The following is a 23,298-nucleotide window of genomic DNA, read 5'->3' as shown; positions in this document are numbered from 1 at the left end:
ATCTGTTGATGGACAATTAGGTTGTTTCCTTGTCTTGGTTATTGTGAATAGTGGTGCTATATTTATTTACTTCTCAGTGGACATTCGAAATGTTCCTGTTTACAGTATTTTTTACTAATTCAAATTAAATTGCTATGAACATTCATGTGCATATCTTCTATGGATGTACTGTTTCATTTCTCTTGGGAAATATCTAAGAGTGAAATGTCTAGATAATATGATAGGCATGTGTTTAATTATTAAAGAAATGGCCAACCTGTTTTTTTTTTTTTCCAAGCAGTCATGTTTATTTATAACCCTGTGATCAGAAAGAGGCCAATTAGAAGCCTTTGAGAGAGGTTGAAATCAAAGGAAAAGAAAAATATTAAAAAATACAAAAAACACCTACCACAAAAACATAACATTTGTATTTATACATAACCATTCATTTCATATAGATGTCTCTGGTGATACTAGTGATAAAGGACCCACCTGCCCACTAATGCAGGAGATGCAAGAGACGTGGGTTTGATCCCTGGGTCAGGAAGATCCCCTGGAGGAGGGCATGGCAACACACTCCAATATTCTTGCCTGGAAAATTCCATGGACAGAGGAGCCTGGTGGGCTACAGTTCATGGGTTCACAATGAGTCAGACATGACTGACCACAACAGCAATAGAGGAATAACAAAAAATGGGAGGTAAGAAGCAAATGCCCCATTCACCACTCAGCTGGCACAGAAGACCATAAAGCCAGCTGACAAACATTTTCCATAGCATCAATCCCTTAGAATTCTTTCTTCCTCTTTATTTTTATTTTTATCAATATATAGTTGATGTACAACATTATGTAAGTTACAGATGTACAGCATAATGATTCAATATTTTCATAGATTATACTGCATTTATATTTATTATTAAATATTTGCTATATTATCTGTGATGTATAATATATCCTTGTAGTTTATTTATTTTATATATAACAGTTTGTACCTCTTAATCCTCCACCCCTATCTTGTCCCTTACCCTTTCCTTCCCCACTGATAACCACTGCTTTGTTCTCTACATCTGTGAACAGATATCCATTTGCTTTTTGTTACATTCACTAACTTGTTTTACTTTTTAAATTCCACACATGATATTACATGGTATTTCTCTCTGTGTGTCTGAATTATTACACTTTAGCATAAAACTCTCCAAGTCAATCCACATTGTTACAAATGGCAAAATTTCATTCTTTTTATGGCTGAATAGTATTCAATTATATATATATACATATATATGTATATGTATATATATATATATATATATAATTTTATTTATCCATTCATCTTTTGATGGACACTTAGATTGTTTCCATATCTTGACAATAGTAAAGATGCTGCTATGAACACTGGGGATGCATGTATCTTTTTGAATTAATGTTGTTTTTTTTTCAGATATATACAGAGGAGTAGAATTGCTGGGTCATTTGGTGATTCTATGTTTAGTTTTTTAAGGAACCTCCATATTGTTCTCCACAGTGGCTATACCAATTTACATTCCTATCAACAGTGAGTCAGTGCTCTCTTTTCTCTACATTCTCAGAGACATTTGTTACTTGTGGTCTACCAAACTGTTTTTTAATGTGTCTGTGACATTTCATATTCCCACCAGTAGTGTATGACAGTTCCAGTCTTGCTACATCCCATTCAATACTTCTGTACATCCCATCCAGTACTTAGTGTGGTTAATATTTTTAATTTTATTCATTCTAAAATGTGTGTGATGCTAACACATTGTCGTTTTAATTTGAATTTTCCTGATAATTAATAGTGTTAAACATCTTTTGATGTACTAATTTGTGATTCCTATATATTCTTTAACAAAATGTCTGTTAAAATTCTTTTCCCATCTGATGTTTAATGTTTATTATCATATTATTGAGTTTTGTGATTTTATTTTATGTTGGTTTGTTTATTTGCTTCCTGAGTTCTGAGTTTGTGTGTGTGTGTGTATGTATTCTGGATACATGTCCTTTATCAGGTGTGATATGAAAATATTTTCTCTCTGTAGCTTATTTTTTTTCATTCTCTTAACAGTGTTTTTTCAAGGAGAATAGCTTTAATTTTGATAATGTCAAGTTGTCATGGATCATGTTTTTGGTGTCATATCTAAGACGTCTTTGCCTCCCTGAAGGTCATAAAATTTTTTCCCTATATTTTATTTCAGATGCTTTACAGTTTCAGATTTTGTATTTAATTTAATGATGCATTTTGAAAAAAAAATGTATGTAATGTGAAATGTGGGCTTCCCAGGTGTCTCGGATGGTAAAGAATCTGACTGCAATGCAGGACACACAGGTTCGATCCCTGGGTTGGGAAGATCCTCTGGAGGAAGGCGTGGCAACCCACTCCAGTATTCTTGCCTGGGAAATCCCATGGACAGAGGAGCCCGCAGTCCATGTGTTTGCAAGAAAGTTGGACACAACTTAGCAATGAGAGGTGCTAACAATGAGAGGTGCATTTCAAAGAAAGGAAGGAAAGGCTATATCGGTAATCTCAATGAATGTTAGATATTTTTCATCCAACTATTTTAATCTCTCTAAACTCTCACTTTCTACACCACAGTACTCACTTTCAGAGTGTATTACATTCAAGACAGAGAGTACAAGAAGTAAAAAATATGTTAAACTCACTGTCAGTTCCCTGATATTTTGAATTTGGTTGTCCTTTCTCAACTTGCCCGCTGCTATTTATATTTCAAAGTCCTCAGCTTCTCCACTCATTCTTTCCCAGCTGTAGCTGTATTCAGTGGCAGAGATGGGTGGCATGTTTTCATTTTGTATTACCTGAAATCAGAATCAACATTCCCGTTTCCATATGTTTCTACCACTATGTTCACCTCGCAAGCACACGCATAGCTTACAAAACAACTCCCTGTTCTTCGGTGGACTAAATATAAATGTTGATCAGTCCAGAAGTCAATAGCCAACTCTTGCTTTGGATGCCAGAAGCACCAAAAAGTAAAGATGCATAAAATATACTCTATTGTTCAATGAATAAGCCCTATATACATGAAAGAAAAGTGAAAGTGTTATTTGCTCAGTCGTGTCTGACTCTTTGTGATTCCATGGACTGTAGCCCACCAGGCTCCTCTGTCCACGGGATTTTTCAGGCAAGAATACTGGAGTGGGTTGCCATTGCCATTTACTCCTGACCCAGGGACTGAACCCGGGTCTCTTGTGTCTCCTGCATTGCAGTCAGATTCTTTACTTTCTGAGCCACCAGGGAAGCTCCAATAATGCAATGAAAGAATTCTGTTTCTCACAAGTGTGCACACAAAACTGTCCCTTGTTGTTGTTGTTTTTTTAAATGTACATTTTACTCTGCTAAGTAGTTCAATTGCATACGTATCTGCTGGACTCTCAATCTGGATAAACAGAATGCCTTCTCATTGCATACCATTTGTGCCAATAACTTACCCCAAACTTCTCAATTTCAAGGGAGGATTTTTTTAAACTTCTCATTTAGTATAATATTTCCTTTTATCCTAAAATTCCAAATATAATTGAATTTTCTCTTTTAACACAAAGACAGGTTTATATAAAGATGATATATAAATACATCTGAAGACAATTGCTTTTGAAAAATATTCTGGGATTAGAAGTATCTCAGACTGTAGCCCGAGTTCTATATTGCTCACCCAGGAACAGAAGTGACAAAGGTCTTTCAAGAACAATCTCACAGAAAAAAAAATGTATTCTCAGTGTCTAGTACAATGATTTTTAAATTTGAAGCTTGAAATATCTTCCAAAGTTCCTGAAATGGAAGAGTCCACAAAAAATATTACCACTTTTATCTTCCTGCTAATTATTTATATTTATATTAAGCCATCCCGATTATTTATATTTATATTAAGTCATCCTGGAAAACTCATGAGATTTGAACTGCTTTATTTTTCTTTTTGAGGTTAATACAGCAGATGTGTTAAGCACTTTTTAAATGTTTCCTAATTAGAATCAATAAAAAAATAAGACTTGGGTGACAGAGAATAGTCAAAATGAAAGTCGCTCATTTATGCTTGATTCTTTGTAACCCCATGGACTATACAGTCTTTGGAATTCTCTAGGCCAGAATACTGGAGTGGGTAGCCTTTCCCTTTTCCAGGGGATCTCCCCAACTCAGGGATAGAACCCAGGTCTCCCACATTGCAGGCAGATTCTTTACCAGCTGAGCCACAAGGGAAGTCTACACAGTGAGGTGAACATCAAAATGTTAGCTTTATTCCTGAGACTTAACCAAAGTGTTTGCAAATAATTCCCCCATTGAGCTAGACAAATTTAGTGACCCAGTCTCTGTTACTGCTAGAAAATTGCTGCCTTCCTCATCTCCTAGCACCACAGAACAAGTCCATTTTAACTTACAGCATAAAGAAAGCCAGACTGAATCCTCATTGTAGACAGTAAGATCCAAAGACAGAAGACAAGACCGACCTAGGAACTCAATTTCTTCTCCCAAGCTCATCAATCATCCTCCCCAAGGGAGGGAAGCTTAGGGAGAGAGATCAGGAGTGCAATTGTGAAATCTTTCAATGTGGAAACAAGTAGCCAGGGAAATGGAGGACCTTTAATCCACCTTCATTCCAATGTTTCATAAGGTCTTTGCTCTTCTAACTCACATATCTTAATCATTAATTAAACTTATGATAAGTCAAGTGTGTAGCTGCATATCCCATCACCAGATTTTATTAGAGTTGTCTTTTCACTCAGCATATGAAAACTTTTTATTAGTAATTGCTGATTGAGCCCTGTGCTCCTGGTGCTATAGTTAGTAGTACCATGGATTCATTCTGGATTTTGTCTAGCCACCTGGCTACCATGCTCTCATTAGCAAGATTTCCCACACCTATAGCAGTAAATTATTCATTTACAAAGATAGTCTTTCTCTGTAGTTCTAGTTTTGCTCTCCTATTTCTCATCCTTCCTTACATCCACCTATGTTGTAATAAAGTTCATCAGAAGTTCTAATATTAGATCACATTTAGATAGACCAATAATAAAATGACCAGAATGTAGAGATGCCCTGAATTTGAAAACAAACAAAAAACCCTCTCCTTTTCCTTTATGAATTTCCCATAAATAAACTCCAAAAAATTTAATAAAAATTAATTTGCTCCTGTGTCAAATTAAATTAAAATCCAAGGATTTGGGGAGCTTCCCAGGTGGTGCTAGTGGTAAAGAACACATCTACCAACACAGGAGATGGAAGAGATACAGGTTCAAGCCCTGGATCAGGAAGATCCCCTGGAGGAGGGCATGCAACCCACTCCAGTATTCTTGCCTGGAGAATCCCACGGACAGAGGAGCCTGGCAGGCTATAGTCCATAGGGTCACAAAGAGTTGTACACAGCTGAAATGACTTAGTATGCATGCACTAAGATCTTACACTCTTCCATCATATTTTACTTTCTATTTAATTTTTGCCAAAGGTGTTCCCGATGCTTGGATAATGCTGGGCTTATGTCAAAAGCTCCATCCTCCGATATATCTCATTGGAATGAGTATAGTGCTTTTTTTTAAAATCACTCTATTGAGATACAATTTACATAAAAAGCTTTACATTTTCCACCTATACAACTTTGAATATGGAGGTAAGTATACAGCCATGAAAACATGGCCACTATCTGTTATAAATATATCCATCACCTCCAAAAGTTTTTTCCTGTCTTCTTTATTACTATCATTTTGTGATAAAAATACTTAACATATGATCTAGCCTCTTAGCAAAATTTTCAGTATTAAATGTATTATTAGCTACAGGAACTATGCTCTATGGTAGACCTCTAGGACTTATTCATCTTGCATAACTGTTTGTACCTTTTGGTTAATACCTTTCTGTTGGTAAAGTATTTTTAAGCCTCAGAAATCACAGGAGTTGAATGACAGGTTTCTCAGGAGCTTCACTTTTTGAAAAAAGTACAAATAAAGAGCAGATCTCAAGAGACATGATTTCCATTTCCTTCATTTAACAAATATTTTGAGGGTACCTCTTATGTGCCAGGCACTGCTCAGAGCATTAAATATTAAGCAGAAATAAAAGAGCAAAAATTCCTTTGAAGCTGGTCCTGAAGCTGACATTCAAGCTCATAATAAGTATAAGTAGAATACAGAAGCAAATTCCAGATTTTTAAAGCAATTATGCCATGGAAAATTATGTTCCCATAGCACAGTACATGATGTTGCCAAGGACCATAGCAACAACTGAGTGGTACTTGATGAAAAGAGGGGACACGGACAAAGTCTTAGCTTCAGTACTGCCAATCATTTATGTGACCTGTTTAGATGATAAAGCCAAATTGTAAATTCAATGAAAGAAATGTCCTTTTAAGAAGGAAATATGAAAAAAAAGTCAATATGGAACCATATTATTTAAACATCTGTGGTTGGTTAGGAAAGATCTACTCATGAATACTGAATTCTGACTCCTCTATTAGAGGTGTCATTTGAAACACTGTTATCTTCTAAGATTAGAAATTTAGAGTTATTGGCAGCCTCAATGACAAGTTCTTACCTGAAGTGCATGTCTTTGTTATTAAGTATATTTACGTCTTCTTAATTTCCATTTCTACTCCATGTTTCTCATATGACGATACATAGTGCATGTGAGTTTTGTTTAGTGACATAGTTTCTAGGCTCTTTCAGAGTGTACATTTTTATTCTATGCCATAATAGATCATAAACTCCTTATTATCTAACTCACTTAAATTGAAGAAAGTAGGGAAAAACCACTAGACCATTCAGGTACGACCTAAGTCAAATCCTTTATGATTATACAGTGGAAGTGACAAATAGTTTCAAGGGATTAGATCTGATAGAAAGAGTGCCTGAAGAACTATGGACGGAGGTCCATGACATTATACAGGAGACAGGGATTAAGACCGTCACCAAGAAAAAGAAATGCAAAAAAGCAAAATGGTTGTCAGAGGAGGTCTTACAAATAGCTGTGAAAAGAAGAGAAATGAAAAACAAAGGAGAAAAGGAAAGATACACCCATTTGAATGCTGAGTTCCAAAGAATAGCAAGGAGAGATAAGAAAGCTTTCCTTAGTGATCAGTGGAAAGAAATAGAGGAAAACAATAGAATGGGAAAGACTAGAGATATCTTCAAGAAAATTAGAGATATCAAGGGAACGTTTCATGCAAAGATGGGCACAATAAAGGACAGAATGGTATGGACCTAACAGAAGCAGAAGGTATTAAGAAGAGGTGGCAAGAATACACAGAAGAACTATACAAAAAAGATCTTCATGACCCAGATAATCACGATGGTGTGATCACTCACCTAGAGCCAGACATCCTGGAATGTGAAGTCAGGTGGGCCTTAAGGAGCATCACTGCGAGCAAAGCTAGTGGAGATGATGGAATTCCAACTGATTATTTCAAATCTTAAAAGATGATGCTGTGAAAGTGCTACACTCAATATGCTAGCAAATTTGGAAAACCCAGCAGTGGCCACAGGACTGGAAAAGGTCAGTTTTCATTCCAATCCCAAAGAAAAGCAATGCTCAAACTACTGCACAATTGCACTCATCTCACATGCTAGCAAAGTAATGCTCAAAATTCTCCAAGAGAGGCTTCAACATTACGTGAACCATGAACTTCCAGATGGTCAAGCTGGATTTAGAAAAGGCAGGGTAACCAGAGATCAAAATGCCAACATCCACTGGACCATGGAAAAAGCAAAAGAGTTCCAGAAAAACATCTACTTCTGCTTTATTGACTATGCCAAAGCCTTTGACTATGTGGATCACAAAAAACTGTGGAAAATTCTTCAAGATATGGGAATACCAGACCACCTGACCTACCTGTTGAAAAATCTGTATGCAGGTCAGGAAGCAACAATTAGAACTGGACATGGAAAAACAGACTGTTTCCAAATCAGGAAAGGAGTACACCAAGGCTGTATATTGTCACCCTGCTTATTTAACTTATATGCAGAGTACATCATGAGAAACTCTGGGCTGGAGGAAACACAAGCTGGAATCAAGATTGCCTGGAAGAATATCAATAACCTCAGATATGCAGATGACACCACCCTTATGGAAGAAAGTGAAGAAGAACTAAAGAGCCTCTTGATGAAAGTGAAAGAGGAGAGTGAAAAAGTTGGCTTCAAACTCAACATTCAGAAAACAAAGATCATGGCATCTGGTCCCATCACTTCATGGCAAATGGATGGGGAAACAGTGGAAACAGTGACAAACTTTATTTTGGGGGCTCCAAAATCACTGCAGATGGTGGCTGCAACCATGTAATTAAAAGACGCTTACTCCTTAAAAGAAAAGTTATGACCAACTTAGACAGCATATTAAAAAGCAGAGACATTACTTTGTCAACAAAGGTCCATCAAGGTAAAGCAATGGTTTACCCAGTGGTCATGTATGGATGTGAGAGTTGGACTATAAAGAAAGCTGAGCACCAAAGAATTGATGCTTTTGAACTGTGGTGTTGGAGAAGACTCTTGAGAGTCCCTTGGACTGCAAGGAGATTCAACCAGTGCATCTTAAAGGAAATCGGTCCTGTATATTCACTGTAAGGACTGATGCTGAAGCTGAAACTCCTATACTTTGGCCACCTTGTGTGAAGAACTGACTCATTTGAAAAGACCCTGATGCTGGGAAAGATTGAAGGTGGAAGGAGAAGGGGATGACAGAGAATGAGATGGTTGGATGGCATCACCAACTCAATGGACACGAGTTTGAGTAAACTCTGGGAGTTGGTGATGGACAGGAAGCCTGGCGTGCTGCAGTCCATGGGGTCGCAAAGAGTCAGACACAACTGAGTGACTGAGCTGAACTGAACTGATAATCATTGTTACCACATATTTACACAAAGGAATTGTAGAGCCATATGAAATCTGCTCAGAACAAATATTAGTTCAATAAGGTCACAGGATAAAGGACTAACATACAAAAATCAATTGTATTTTTAGATGATGACCATGGACATGCAGAAACCAAAATTGAAAATATCAGATCAGATCAGATCAGTCGCTCAGTCGTGTCCGACTCTTTGCGACCCCATGAATCGCAGCACACCAGGCCTCCCTGTCCATCACCAACTCCCAGAGTTCACTCAGACTCACGTCCATCGAGTCAGTGATGCCATCCAGCCATCTCATGCTCTGTCGTCCCCTTCTCCTCCTGCCCCCAATCCCTCACAGCATCAGAGTCTTTTCCAATGAGTCAGCTCTTCGCATGAGGTGGCCAAAGTACTGGAGTTTCAGCTCTAGCATCATTCCTTCCAAAGAACACTCAGGGCTGATCTCCTTCAGAATGGACTGGTTGGATCTCCTTGCAGTCCAAGGGACTCTCAAGAGTCTTCTCCAACACCACAGTTCAAAAGCATCAATTCTTCGGGGCTCAGCCTTCTTCACAGTGGGGACATAGATACAAAGTTCAAGGTAACAGAATTGACAACCCAGAAATAGACTCATACAACTATACCCAAGTGATTTTTTACAAAGTTGCAAAACAATCCACTTTTCAGCAAGTAGCATGGAGCAAAATAAGTAAACTGTCACCTAAACATCATACTTTATTAAAAAGCTTAACCCAAAATGGAGCACAGCTTTAAATGTAAAACCTAAAACTACAAAATCTCTGGAAAAAGATAAAGCATAAGGAAAAATCTTTGAAAAATAAGGCTAAGCAGTGTTCTTAGTTCTTAAATTAACAACACAGTGAAAAAAAGGGAAAAAATGGATCAATTAGACATCATTTAAATTGAAAGCTTTTGCTCTCGAAGGTCCACGTGAAGAGGATGAAAAGTAAAGCTACAAACTGGACAAATATTTGCACAGTACACATCCAACGAAGGACTAGTGTTTAGATTATATTAGTGAACTCTGAAAACTCAACAGTAAATAGAAGCTAGAAAGTAGGCCAAAGATATGAATAGACATTTTACCAAACAGAATATACAGGTACAAAACAAGCACATAAAAATGTATTCAATATATTTAAACATTGGAAAAATACAAGTTAAAACCACAATGAGATATTGCTACATACTTAACAAGACAGGCTATAACTTCCAACATATTATTTCAAAGAACTGGTGAAAGCAGACATTATCATCTGGCTTCTGATCTCAGGGGAAAAGAGTTCAGTCTTTCATCAGATATATATTAGGTGTGTATTTTTCTTAGAAGGCTTTGATCAGGTTGAGGAAGTTCTTTACTATTCTGAGATTGTTGAGTGTTTTTATCACGTTGAAAATTGTAAATATATTTTTCTACATTAGTAGAAATGATCATTTGGGGTTTTTTCCTTTATTCTATTAAGATGATGTATTACAGTGCTTGATTTTTATATGGTGAACAGCCACTGAATTCCTGATACAAATTCCATTTGGTCACAGTGTCTAATCTCCTTAATTTGCTGTTGTATTTAGTTTGCCTGAATATTCATTGTAAGGACTGATGCTGAAACTGAAGCTCCAATATTTTTGCCACCTGAAATGAAGTGCGGACTCACTAGAAAAGCCTCTGATGCTGGGAAAGATTGAGGGCAGGAGGAGAAGGGGGCAACAGAGGATAAGATGGTTGGATGGCCTCACCAACTCGATGGACATAGTTTGAGCAAACTCCAGGAGATAGTGACGGGCAGGGAAGGCTGGCGTGCTGCAGTTTATGGGGTTGCAAAGAGACATGACTCAGCAACTGAACAAAAATTCAGTTTGCTAGTCTTTTTTGGAAGATGTTTGCATTTATATTCATAGGGATATTAGTCTGTAGTTTTCATGTGTAGTTTTTGTCTGGCTTTAGGTACAGGGTCATGCTGGCTTCACAAAATGAAGAAGGAAGAATTTCCTATTTTTTCGAAGATTCTGAGAAGGATAAATGTCCATTCTTACTTAAAAATTTGGTAGAATTCACCAGTGAAGACTGGTCACGGGCTTTTCTTACTTGAGAAAAAAACTTATTACTTATTTTAATATCCTTATTTATTACAGAGCTATGCATATTTTCTACTTCCTGAATCATTCAAAAATATTTATTTATTTTAATTGGAGGATAATTACTTTACAATACTGTGATGTTTCTTGTCATACATCAATATGAATCAGCCATAGGTATATGAGTGTCCCCTCCATCCTAGGACATGGAAGCAATGTAGATTTCCATTGGCAGACGAATGGATAAGGAAGTTGTGATATATATAGACAATGGAATATTACTCAGCTATCAAAAGGAATGCATTTGAGTCAGTTCTAGTGAGGTGGATGAACTTAGAGCCTATTATACAGACTGAATCACTTTTGATTCAGTTTATTTCTAAGAATTTTTCCATTGCAGGTAACATACAATTTGTTGACATTCAGGTATTCATAGTATTCTTATTACTCTTCTGATTTCTATAAGTTCAGTAGTAATGTACTCACTTTTATTTCTGATTTTAGCAATATTTATCTTCTTTTTTTGTTAGCCAATCTACATAAAAGTTTCTTAATTCTGTTGATCTTTTCAAAGAACCAATTTTGGCTTTGTTGATTCTTTCCATTGTTTTTCTATTCTTTATTTTTATATCTTTGCTGTAAGTTTTATTATTTTCTCTATTCTGTTAGCCTTGAATTTAGTTTGCTCTTCTATTTAGAGTTCTTTAATATATGAAGTTAAATTATTGATTTGATACTTTTCTTTTTATTATAGACAATTATGATCATCTTCTCTTTGAGCCTTGCATGTTTTGCACCCTATGATTTTTACATATTGTGCTTTTCATTTTTTCATTCATCTCAAATTAACTTTCAAATATCTCTTGTGTTTTATTTTTGAGCCAGTGGTTGTTTAAGTGTCTGTTTCATAATTTTCACACCTTTGTGAATTTTCAAGTTTTATTTCTGTTACTGATTTCTAGTTATATTCTTTCATGTTCAGAAAATATACTTTGTATGATTTCAATCTTTTTACATTTATTGAGGCTTGTTTTGTTGTCTAATATATGATTTATCCTGGATCCATGTGCACTTGAGATGAATGTGTGCTCCACTGTTATATATATATATATAATATATATATATATATTATATATATATATATATTATGCTTTGTTGGTTTATAGTGAGTGAAGTTGCTCAGTTGTGTCTGACTCTTTGCAACCCCATGGACTGTAGCCTACCAGGCTCCTCCGTCCATGGACTTTTCCATGGAAGAGTATTGCAGTGGGTTGCCATTTCCTTCTCCAGGGAATCTTCCCGACCCAGGCATTGAACCCATCTCCCGCATTGCAGGCAGACACTTTACTATCTTAGCCATCTGGGTTTATAGTATTGTTCAAATCTTCTATTTCTTTACTGATCATTTCTGTAATTCTATCCATTATTGAAAGTGGGACATAGAAGACTATATTATTGTAGAATCTATTTTCCCCTTAAATTCTATCAATTTCTGTTTCATATATTTTGGGGTTTTATTTTTAACTGTGTATATGTTTTTAACTGTCAAATATTCTTGCTTACCTGACCCCTTTATAAATATATAATGTCCTTCTTTGTATCTTAATTTTTAAAAGCTAATATTAATATAAACAACTAGTTCTCTTTTGGTTATTCTACTCAGGTTTATTTTATTTTTTTCTGCTGTTGTATATTGTAGTTTTCTGTTAGTGACTTTTCTGATTTTTCTGTCTTTGCAAAGAGTGTATTGTTTGCTGTGTGTGGTCACTGAAGTCTCTGTTCCATCAGCCTAGTGGCCAGCTAGTAATTTGACAGAGATTTCCTTAAAAGCCTGGAATCAATAGAAAAAGAGAAAGTACAAGTAGAAGAAAGAGAAGGAGGAGAGGGGGAGGAAGAAGGAAGAAGAAGAGGAAGAAGGAGATGAGGAGAAGGAGGAGGAAGACAAGGAAGAGGAAGAGGAGGAGGAAAGGAACAAAGCACAAACAAATAAGCAAGAAAACCTCTCCTGTTCTTTGTGCACTGACTCTGAGTTGGGGCATGCTTTCAGTGCTTAGCCAGGCCATTAAGAACTCAGCCTTAGGTTTTACTTCCTGCCTATATTGAGGCTTAAGATTGAGCAGAGGTTAAAGCTTGGGCCTTCTTAGGTCTTTTATAACTATGCATCTATTCTTGGGTATGCATGTGTCCTTCGAGAGTCCTTAATATAAACAAAAGCATTTCAAAACCCTTATTCCTCCATGTTTCTCCTTCCCCAGCTTCTTTCTTGCAAGACTTTTTAGTTTGTCTGCTTCTTGCCATGTCTGTTGTTCCTTGCTCCAGATGGTGACTTGTATACCTTTACACGTGTGCTTGGTTGCTCAGTCATGTCCAACTGTTTGCAACCCCATGGACTGTAGCCCACCAGGCTCCTCTGTCCATGGAATTTTCTAGGCAAGAGTACTGGAGCAGGTTGCCATTCCTTTCTCTAGGGGATCTTCCCATACCAGGGATTGAACTCAGGTTTCCGAAGATAATCACAATGGTGTGATCACTCACCTAGAGCCAGACATCCTGGAATGTGAAGTCAAGTGGGCCTTAGAAAGCGTCACTATGAACAAAGCTAGTGGAGGTGATGGAATTCCAGTTGAGCTATTCCAAATCCTGAAAGATGATGCTGTGAAAGTGCTGCACTCAATATGCCAGCAAATTTGGAAAACTCAGCAGTGGCCACAGGACTGGAAAAGGTCAGTTTTCATTCCAATCCCAAAGAAAGGCAATGCCAAAGAATGCTCAAACTACCGCACAATTGCACTCATCTCACATGCTAGTAAAGTAATGCTCAAAAGTCTCCAAGCCAGGCTTCAGCAATACGTGAACCGTGAACTTCCAGATGTTCAAGCTGGTTTTAGAAAAGGCAGTGGAACCAGAGATCAAATTGCCAACATCTGCTGGATCATGGAAAAAGCAAGAGAGTTCCAGAAAAACATCTATTTCTGCTTTATTGACTATGCCAAAGCCTTTGACTGTGTGGATCACAAGAAACAGTGGAAAATTCCTCAAGAGATGGGAATACCAGACCACCTGACCTGCCTCTTGAGAAACCTATATGCAGGTCAGGAAGCAACAGTTAGAACTGGACATGGAACAACAGACTGGTTCCAAATAGGAAAAGGAGTTCATCAAGGCTGTATATTGTCACCCTGCCTAACTAACTTCTATGCAGAGTACATCATGAGAAACGCTGGACTGGAAGAAGCACAAGCTGGAATCAAGATTGCCAGGAGAAATATCAAAAACCTGAGATATGCAAATGACACCACCCTTATGGAAGAAAGTGAAGAGGAACTAAAATCCTCTTGATGAAAGTGAAAGTGGAGAGTGAAAAAGTTGGCTTAAAGCTCAACATTCAGAAAACGAAGATCATGGCATCTGGTCCCATCACTTCATGGCAAATAGATGGGGAAACAGTGGAAACAGTTTCAGACTTTATTTTTTGGGGCTCCAAAATCACTGCAGATGGTGACTGCAGCCATGAAATTAAAAGATGCTTACTCCTTGGAAGGAAAGTTATGACCAACCTAGATAGCATATTCAAAAGCAGAGACATTACTTTGCCAACAAAGTTCCGGCTAGTCAAGGCTATGGTTTTTCCTGTGGTTATGTATGGATGTGAGAGTTGGACTGTGAAGAAGGCTGAGTGCCGAAGAATTGATGTCTTTGAAGTGTGGTGTTGGAGAAGACTCTTGAGAGTCCCTTGGACTGCAAGGAGATCCAACCAGTCCATTCTGAAGGAGATCAGCCCTGGGATTTCTTTGGAAGGACTGATGCTAAAGCTGAAACTCCAGTACTTTGGCCACCTCATGCGAAGAGTTGACTCATTGGAAAAGACTCTGATGCTGTGAGGGATTGGGGGCAGGAGGAGAAGGGGACGACAGAGGATGAGATGGCTGGATGGCATCACTGACTCGATGGACGTGAGTCTGAGTGAACTCCGGGAGTTGGTGATGGACAGGGAGGCCTGGTGTGCTGCGATTCATGGGGTCGCAAAGAGTCGGACACGACTGAGTGACTGAACTGAACTGAACTTCCCACATTGTAGGCAGATTCTTTACTGTCTGAGCCACCAGAGAAACCTTTGTTCCTTTCTTTACATGCTTTCGACATAGCACCAGAGGCTACTCAAAACCTTGAGGAGGTTCTGAGGGACGCAAAACAAAGGGAAGCCTCAGAACGGCTTTCAGGGAGCTGCCAGACAGGTCACAATACACAGCCACATTTCTCTGAACAAAAGGTTCATGTTGCTCCTCTGGCACTAGCAAGCCATATCAGGTATGTAGACTATCATCCTTATGGACATCTCCATGCTGACAAATGGCAGATGATAATCAGGTAAATAAAAGTGTTTCAACACGCTCTTACCAGCAATTATCAACTTCTTTCTTCTTTATGGACTCTCCAAGTGTCATGTTTTTAAAATTGTGGTTAAAAAAGCCACATAACATAAAGTTTATTTTTTTAATTTAATTTTATTTTTAAACTTTACATAACTGTATTAGTTTTGCCAAATATCAAAATGAATCCACCACCGGTATACATGTGTTCCCCATCCTGAACCCTCCTCCCTCCTCCCTCCCCATACCATCCCTCTGGGTTGTCCCAGTCAGAATTATTGGTAATTGTGTAGTTCAGCAGGGCTACATATATTCATATTCTTGTGAAATAGATTTTCAGAACTTTTTTATCTTGCCAAACTGAAACTCTGTATCTCTTACATAACGATTCCCCTTTGCCTTGTCTTGTAGCTACTGGTAACTCCCATTTGACTTATATTTCTATGAATTGAACTATTTTAAATACATAGTGAAGTGAAGAAGATGCTTGAGAGTACCTCGGACTGGAAGGAGATCAAACCAGTTAATCCTAAAGGAAATCAACCCTGAATATTCATTGGGAGGACTGATGCTGAAGCTGAAGCTCCAATACATTGGCCACCTGATGCAAAGAGCCGACTCATTCGAAAAGACCTTGATGCTGGGAAAGACTGAGAGCGGGAGGAGAAGGGGATGACAGAAGATGAGATGATTGGATAGCATCACTGACTAAGTGGACATGAGTTTGAGCAAACTCCAGGAGATGGTGAAGGACAGGGAAGCCTGACATGCTACAGTCCATGGGGTCACGAAGAGTCAAATACAACTTAGCAACTGAACAGTAATAACAGTAGAAGTGGAATCATACAGCAATTTGTCTTTTTGTAACTCACTTATTCCACTTAGCATAGTATCCTCAAGGTTCATCTATGTGGTAATGTGTGATAGGATTTCTTTCCATTTTAAGGCTGAATAATAGTGCATTGTATGTATATACCACACTTTGTTTACTTGTGCATCTGTTAGTGGACATTTGAGTTCATGTTCAATGTGTTTGATTAAATTCAATAGTTTCAAAAGTGTTGATTCTCACAGTTTTTGGAAGCTTATTTGTTGCTTCAGTGGATTGAAAGTTCCTTGGACTTCTCTACACCACAATTTCAGCAGAGCCACTTAATAAATATTTTAAAAATATTATCTGTCACACATTGAAATGAATAATGAAATGTGTATAACATTTAACAATTTTTATTTGCAACTATTTACCTAAATGTCTATCTTTTTCATAAAACATTAACTTATGAAGTAGAAGGAAAATGGATAATCACCCATTGAATAGGAAATGCAATATAATTTTTATTAAAGGAGCTTCTGTAAAGTAAGGGAGAAATCAAGACAGTGGTCTCATTCTTTAGATAAACTCAGTTACAACAGTCATTATTGTGAAAAAATGTGTAAATGACATCATATGTGAGGGCAGTTCATGTACCATAAAGCTTAAAAATGCAGTTAGGCCTAGGTTAAGATCTTAGTATTTATTTTCACATCAAGTTTTTTTTTTAATAATTTATCTAACTTCTTTTTTAAAAAATCTTGTTTCAAGCTAAGATAAACAATTAATTGGCTTTAGATTTAAACTTTTAATGTGTATGCAGGCATATGTCATTTTATTGTATTTCATTTTATTGTGCTTCACAGATATTGTGTTTTTAATTGAAGCATAGTTGATTTAAAATATTTTTAGTTTTAGGTGCACACATAGTGATTTGGATATTTTTGCAGGTTATATGCTATTATAAGTTATTACAAGATATGGAATATAATTCCATATCTGTGCTATACAGTAAACAACAACTAATCCCAAATTCCTCATTTGTCCTTCCCTCTCCCTTTTGGTAACCACTAGTTTGTGTTCCTGGAGAAGGCAATGGCACCCCACTCCAGTACTCTTGCCTGGAAAATCCCATGAATGCAGGAGCCTGGTAGGCTGCAGTCCATGGCGTCGCAAAGAGTCGGACATGACTGAGTGACTTCACCTTCACTTTTCACTTTCATGCATTGGAGAAGGAAATGGCAACCCACTCCAGTGTTCTTGCCTGGAGAATCCCAGGGACGGGGGAGCCTGGTGGGCTGCGGTCTATGGGGTCGCACAGAGTCGGACATGACTGAAGTGACTTAGCAGCAGCAGCAGCAATTTGTGTTCCGTGACAGAAACAGACTCACAGGTTTCTTGCATACACATTCATTTGCATTATTTTTTAGCTTCCACATGTAAGTGATACCATATGCTATTTGTCTTTGACTGGCTTATTTTACTAAGCAAAATATACTCTAGGTCCATCCATGTTGCTGCAAATGAAATATTGTCCTAAGTCACTTCAGTCACGTCTGACTCTTTGTGACCCAAAGGACTGTAACCCACCAGGCTCCTCTGTCCACCAGATTCTCCAGGTAAGAATACTGGAGTGGGTTGCCATGTTGCTTTCCAGGGAATCTTCCCAACCCAGGGATTGAACCCATGTCTCTTAGGTCTCCTGCATTGGCAGGTAGTTTCTTTACCACTAGTGCCACCCGGGAAGCCCCATTTTCCTTATAAACATACTTGGATATGTATTTTCTTACATACTTGAATAGGTAAGAAAATGAAATATTATATTGTATCTTTTACAAATTGAAGGTTTGTGGCAACCCTGAGTCAAGCAAATCTATCAGTACTATTTTTCCAGCAGCATTTGCTCACTTTGTGTCTCTGTCACATTCTGGTTAATTCTCACAAAATTTCAAACATTTTAATTATTATTATATTCACTATGGTGATCTGTGATCAGTGACTTCTGATGTTACTAATATAATTGTTTTGGGACTCCATGAACTCATTAAGATGGCAATCTTAATAATTGTGTGTATTCTCATCGCTTGACCAACTGGTCATTCCTCTGTCTCTATCCCTTTTCTTAGGCCTCTCTATTCTCTGAAACACAACAATTTAAGATTAGGTTAATCAATAATTCTACAATGGTGTCAAAGTATTCAAGTGAAAAGAAAAGTCACTTGTCTCTCACTTTAAATCAAAAGGTAGAAATAATTAAGCTTATTGAGAAAGGTGTGATTTTCCCCTCACTTTAAATCAAAAGCTAGAAATGATTAAACTTAGTAAGGAAGGTGTGTTTTGAAAGGTGAGATAGGCTGAAAGCTAGGCCTCTTGTGCCAAACATTAGCCAAGTTGTGAGTGCAAAGGAAACATTTTTGAAGGAAATTAAGAGTGCTGCTCCAGTGAACACATGAATGATAAGCAAGTGAAACAGCCTTATTACTGATATGGAAAAAGTTTCAGTGATCTGGATGGAAGATCAAACCAGTCACATTTCCTTAAGCTAAAGCCTAATTCAGAGCAAGGTCTTAACTTCAATTTTGTGAAGGCTGAGAGAGGTGAGGAAACTGTAGAGGAAGAGTTTGAAACCAGAGGTTGGTTCATGAAGTTTAAGGAAAGAAACCATCTTAATAACATCAAAGTGCAAGGTGAAGCAGCAAGTCCTGATGTAGAAGTTGCAGCAAGTTATCCAGACCATCTAGCTAAGAAAATTAATGAAGGCAGGTACATAAAACAACAGATTTTCATTGTAGAGAAAACAGTCTTATGTTGGAAGAAGATGCCATCTAGGATTTTCATAGCTAGAGAAAAGTCAATACCTGGCTTCAAAGTTTCAAAAGACAGGCTAACTCTCTTATTATGGGCTTAAACAACTGGTGACTTTAAGTTGAAACCAGTGCTCACTTCCCATTCTGAAAATCCTAGGGCCCTTAAGAATTATGCTAAATCTAATCTGCCTGTGCTTTATAAATGGAACAACAAAGTGTGGAAGACGGCACAACTGTTTGCATGATTTAGTGGATATTTTAAGCCCTCTGTTGAGACCTACTGCTCAGGAAAAAAAAAAAAAAAAGATTCCCTTCAAAATATTATGGCTATTGACAATGCACCTGATCATCCAAGAGCTCTGATGGAGATGTGCAATGAGAAACTGTCCTTGAAAGAAAGTCAATCAATGTGGCAAATTTCGTTGTTCTTAGTCTAAGGAATTGCAACAATCACCCCAACCTTCAGCAACCACCACCCTGATCAATCAGCAGTCATCAACATAGAGGCAAGACCCTCCATTAGCAAGAAGATTATGGCTTGTTGAAGGCTCAGATGATGGTTTGCATTTTTTAGCAGTAAAGTATTTTAAAATTAAGGCATGTACATTTTTTAGACACAAGACTATTGCACACTTAAGACTACATTGTAGTGTAAATATGACTTTAATATGCCCTGGGGAACAGAAAGATTTGTGTGACTAGCTTTAGTGTAATATTTATTTTATTGAGGTGGTCTGGCACTGAGCCGGCAATATCTCTGAGGTATGCCTGTATTTAACCATGTTTGGGTAACTGTCATATTTACCTAACTGGAGTCTTTTTTATGTAACACATTTCTAAATTCTTAAATCCTGGTTCATTTACTCCTTCTAGGAACTTGGAATGACTTACCAGTCAGCATTTATATTACTGAAACTTATTGGAGCTACTCTATGAATAGACCAGATGATAAAACTTGCCTGGCTTATAACTATGTTTTTGGAGATACAGAAGTCAGAACAAAGTACTTAAATTTCCTACAGATTATATCAAACTAGATGGGCTCTTAAGCAATCAGCCTGGCCTCCTACTCATAGAGTAGCCTAATCATTGAATATAACGATTCTAGCTGCTTTTTACATGTCAGATGGCTATACTAAGAAATCCAGACACTTTAATTTAGGAAGACAAACAAAAATCTGTCTGTTTTAAGAAGTCACCCAGCCACTGAAGAAGTGATACTCCTATAAGTGAAATTTCAGAGAAGTATATAGTGAACAATCTTTCTCAAGGCTGCCAAAATGATTTATTGCATGCTGAGATTTCATACACACACATATAGACAGCATTAATACTATTTTTTAAACACAAGTTGTTTTCTTGCAAAACCGACTGAAGTTAGTGATAATATATATTATCTGTCATTGGTTTGATATCTAAAAGGTAGTTTTTCAAAAATAAATAGTCATAATGGCAAATTTAGGAATTATGTTAAAAAGAAACCCAATAATTTATATCAATTATGCCTACTACTGTGGGCAAGAATCCCTTAGAAGAAATGGAGTATCCCTCTTAGTCAATAAGAGTCCAAATGCCATACTTGGATGCAATCTCAAAAACTACAGAATGATCTCTGTTCGTTTCCAAGGCAAATCATTCAATATCACAGTAATTCAAGTCTATGCCCCAACCATTAATGCTGAAGAAGCTGAAGACAAACAGGTCTATGAAGACCGACAAGACTTTCTAGAACTAAAAATACCAACAAAAAACAGATGTTCTTTTCATCATAGGGGACTGGAATGAAAAAGTAGGAAGTCAAGACATACATGGAGTAACAAGGCAAGTTTGGCCTTGGAGTACAAAATGAAGCAGGGTAAAGGCTGACAGAGTTTTGCCAAGAGAAAGCATTGATCATAGCAAACACCCTCTTCCAACAACACAAGAGAAGATGCTACACATGGCTATCACCAGATGGTCAATACCAAAATCAGATTGATTATATTCTTTGCAACCAAAAATGGAGAAGATATATACAGTCAGCAAAAACAAGACAAGGAAATGACTGTGGCACAATAAAGATCATGAACTCTTTATTGCAAAATTCAGACTTAAATTGAAGAAAGTAAGGAAAACCACTGGACCATTCAGGTATGACCTAAATCAAATCCCTTATAATTATACAGCAGAAGTGACAAATAGATTCAAGGGATTAGATCTGATAGACTGAGTGCCTGAAGAACTATGGACGGGGTTTCATAATATTGTACAGGAGGCTGTGATCAACACCATCCCCAAGGAAAATAATTGCAAAAATGCAAACTGGTTGTCTGAGGAGTCCTTACAAATAGCTGAGGAAAGAAGAGAAGTGAAAGGCAAAGGAGAAAAGAAGATATACCGATCTGAATGCAGAGTTCCAAAGAAGAGTAAGGAGAGATAAGAAAGCCTTCCTAAGTGATCAGTGCAAAGGAATAGAGGAAAACAATAGAATGGGAAAGACTAGAGATATCTTCAAGAAAATTAGAGATACCAAGGGAACATTTCATGCCAAGATGGGCAAATTAAAGGACAAAAACGGTATGGACCTAACAGAAGCAGAAGATATTAAGAAGAGGTGGCAAGAATACCAGAACTATACAAAAAAGATCTTCATTACCCAGATAACCATGATGGTGTGATCACTCACCTAGAGCCAGACATCCTGGAGTGTGAAGTCAAGTGGGCCTTAGGAAGTATCACTACAAACAAAGCTAGTGGAGGTGATGGAATTCCAGCTGAGCTATTTCAAATCCTAAAGACGATGCTGTGAAAATGTTGCATTCCATATGTCAGCAAATTAGGAAAACTCAGCAGTGGCCACAGGACTGGAAAAGGTCAGTTTTCACCCAAAGAAAAGCAATGCCAAAGAATGCTCAAACTACTGCATAATTGCACTCATCTCACAGGCTAGCAAAGTAATGCTCAAAATTCTCCAAGCCAGGCTTCAACAGTACGTGAACTGAGAACTTCCAGATGTTCAAACTGGATTTAGAAAAGGCAGTGGAACCAGAGATCAAATGGCCAACATCCATTGGATCATAGAAAAAGCAACAGAGTTCCAGAAACACATCTACTTCTGCTTTATTGACTATGCCAAAGCCTTTGGCTGTATGTATCACAACAAACTGGAAAATTCTTAAAGAGATGGAAATACCAGGCTATCCTACCTGCCTCCTGAGAAACCTGTATGCAGGTCAAGAAGCAATAGTTAGAACTAGACATGGAACAATGGACTAGTTCCACATTGGGAAAGGATTACGTGAAGGCTGTATATTGTCACCCTGCTTATTTAACTTATATGCAGAATGCATCATGTGAAATGCCAGGCTGGATGAAGCACAAGCTGGAATCAAGATTGTTGAGAGATATATCAATAACTAGCCTCAGATATGCAGATGACAGTATCCTTACTGTAGAAAGCAAAGAGCAACTAAAGAGCCTCTTGATGAAAGTGAAAGAGGAGAGTGAAAAACCTAGCTTAAAACTCAATATTCAAAAAACGAAGATCATGGCACATGGTCTGGTCAGTTCATAGCAAATAGATGGGGAAACAATAGAAACAGTGACAGACTATTTTCTTGGGCTCCAAAATCACTGCAGATGGTGATTGCAGCCATGAAAGTAAAAGATGTTTGCTCCTCGAAAGAAAAGCTATGACAAACCTAGACAGCATATTAAAAAGCCGAAACATTACTTTGCCAACAAAGGTCTGTCTAGTCAAAGCTGTGGCTTTTCCAGTAGTCATGTATGGATGTGACAGTTGGACCATAAAGAAAATTGAGCCCTAAAGAATTGATGCTTTTGAACTGTGGTGTTTGAGAAGATTCTTGAGAGTCCCTTGGACTGCAAGAAGATCAAACCAGTCAATCCTAAAAGAAATGTCTTACATATTCATCAGAAGGACTGATGCTGAAGCTGAAGCTCCAATACTTTGGCCACGTGATGCAAAGAACTGACTCATTGGAAAAGACCCAGATGCTGGGAAAGACTGAAGACAGGAGGAGAAGGGGACAGCACTTGATTAGACGGTTAGATGGCATCACTGATTTGATGAATGTGAGTTTGAGCAAGCTCCAGGAGTTGGTGATGGACAGGGAAGCCTGGCATGCTGCAGTCCATGGGGTTGCAAACAGTTGGACACGACTGAGTGACTGAACTGAACTGATATCAGTTAAGTAAAAAAAAAAAGGAATAGTTATGGGGAAATATACATTAAATTTAAACAATTACTCTTACTTAGTATCTGACACCAATGAATTTTTATGTTAAAAAAGAGAATGTGAATTTTATTATAAAACATTAAGTATACATAAATGAAATACATATTTTATTTTAAATTTGAGGAATTGAGTCATTTCATCTAAGTTTTAAAATCTGTG

At 37.5% G+C, this 23,298-nt stretch overlaps 1 protein-coding gene across 3 annotated transcripts in view; it reads right to left on the bottom strand.

Annotated features, from left to right (window-relative positions):
- Positions 1-23,298, bottom strand: part of PWWP3B (PWWP domain containing 3B) — a 171,869-nt gene that overhangs the window by 105,950 nt on the left and 42,621 nt on the right. For 2 of the 3 annotated variants that reach the window (XR_011565366.1, XR_011565364.1), the window contains exon 9: positions 2,534-2,808. The exons of the other annotated variant lie outside the window; for it this stretch is intronic. The gene's annotated coding sequence lies outside the window, so the exon portion shown is untranslated. Of the gene's footprint in view, positions 1-2,533; positions 2,809-23,298 lie in introns of those variants that run through there. 3 annotated transcript variants of the gene reach the window in all.

The sequence above is a fragment of the Bos indicus genome, chromosome X (genome assembly GCF_029378745.1).
Source record: "Bos indicus isolate NIAB-ARS_2022 breed Sahiwal x Tharparkar chromosome X, NIAB-ARS_B.indTharparkar_mat_pri_1.0, whole genome shotgun sequence".
In the NCBI taxonomy this organism is placed as follows: Eukaryota; Metazoa; Chordata; class Mammalia; order Artiodactyla; family Bovidae; genus Bos; species Bos indicus.
The sequence above is the reverse complement of the archived record's forward strand: the minus strand, read 5'-3'. Positions and strand labels throughout refer to the sequence as shown.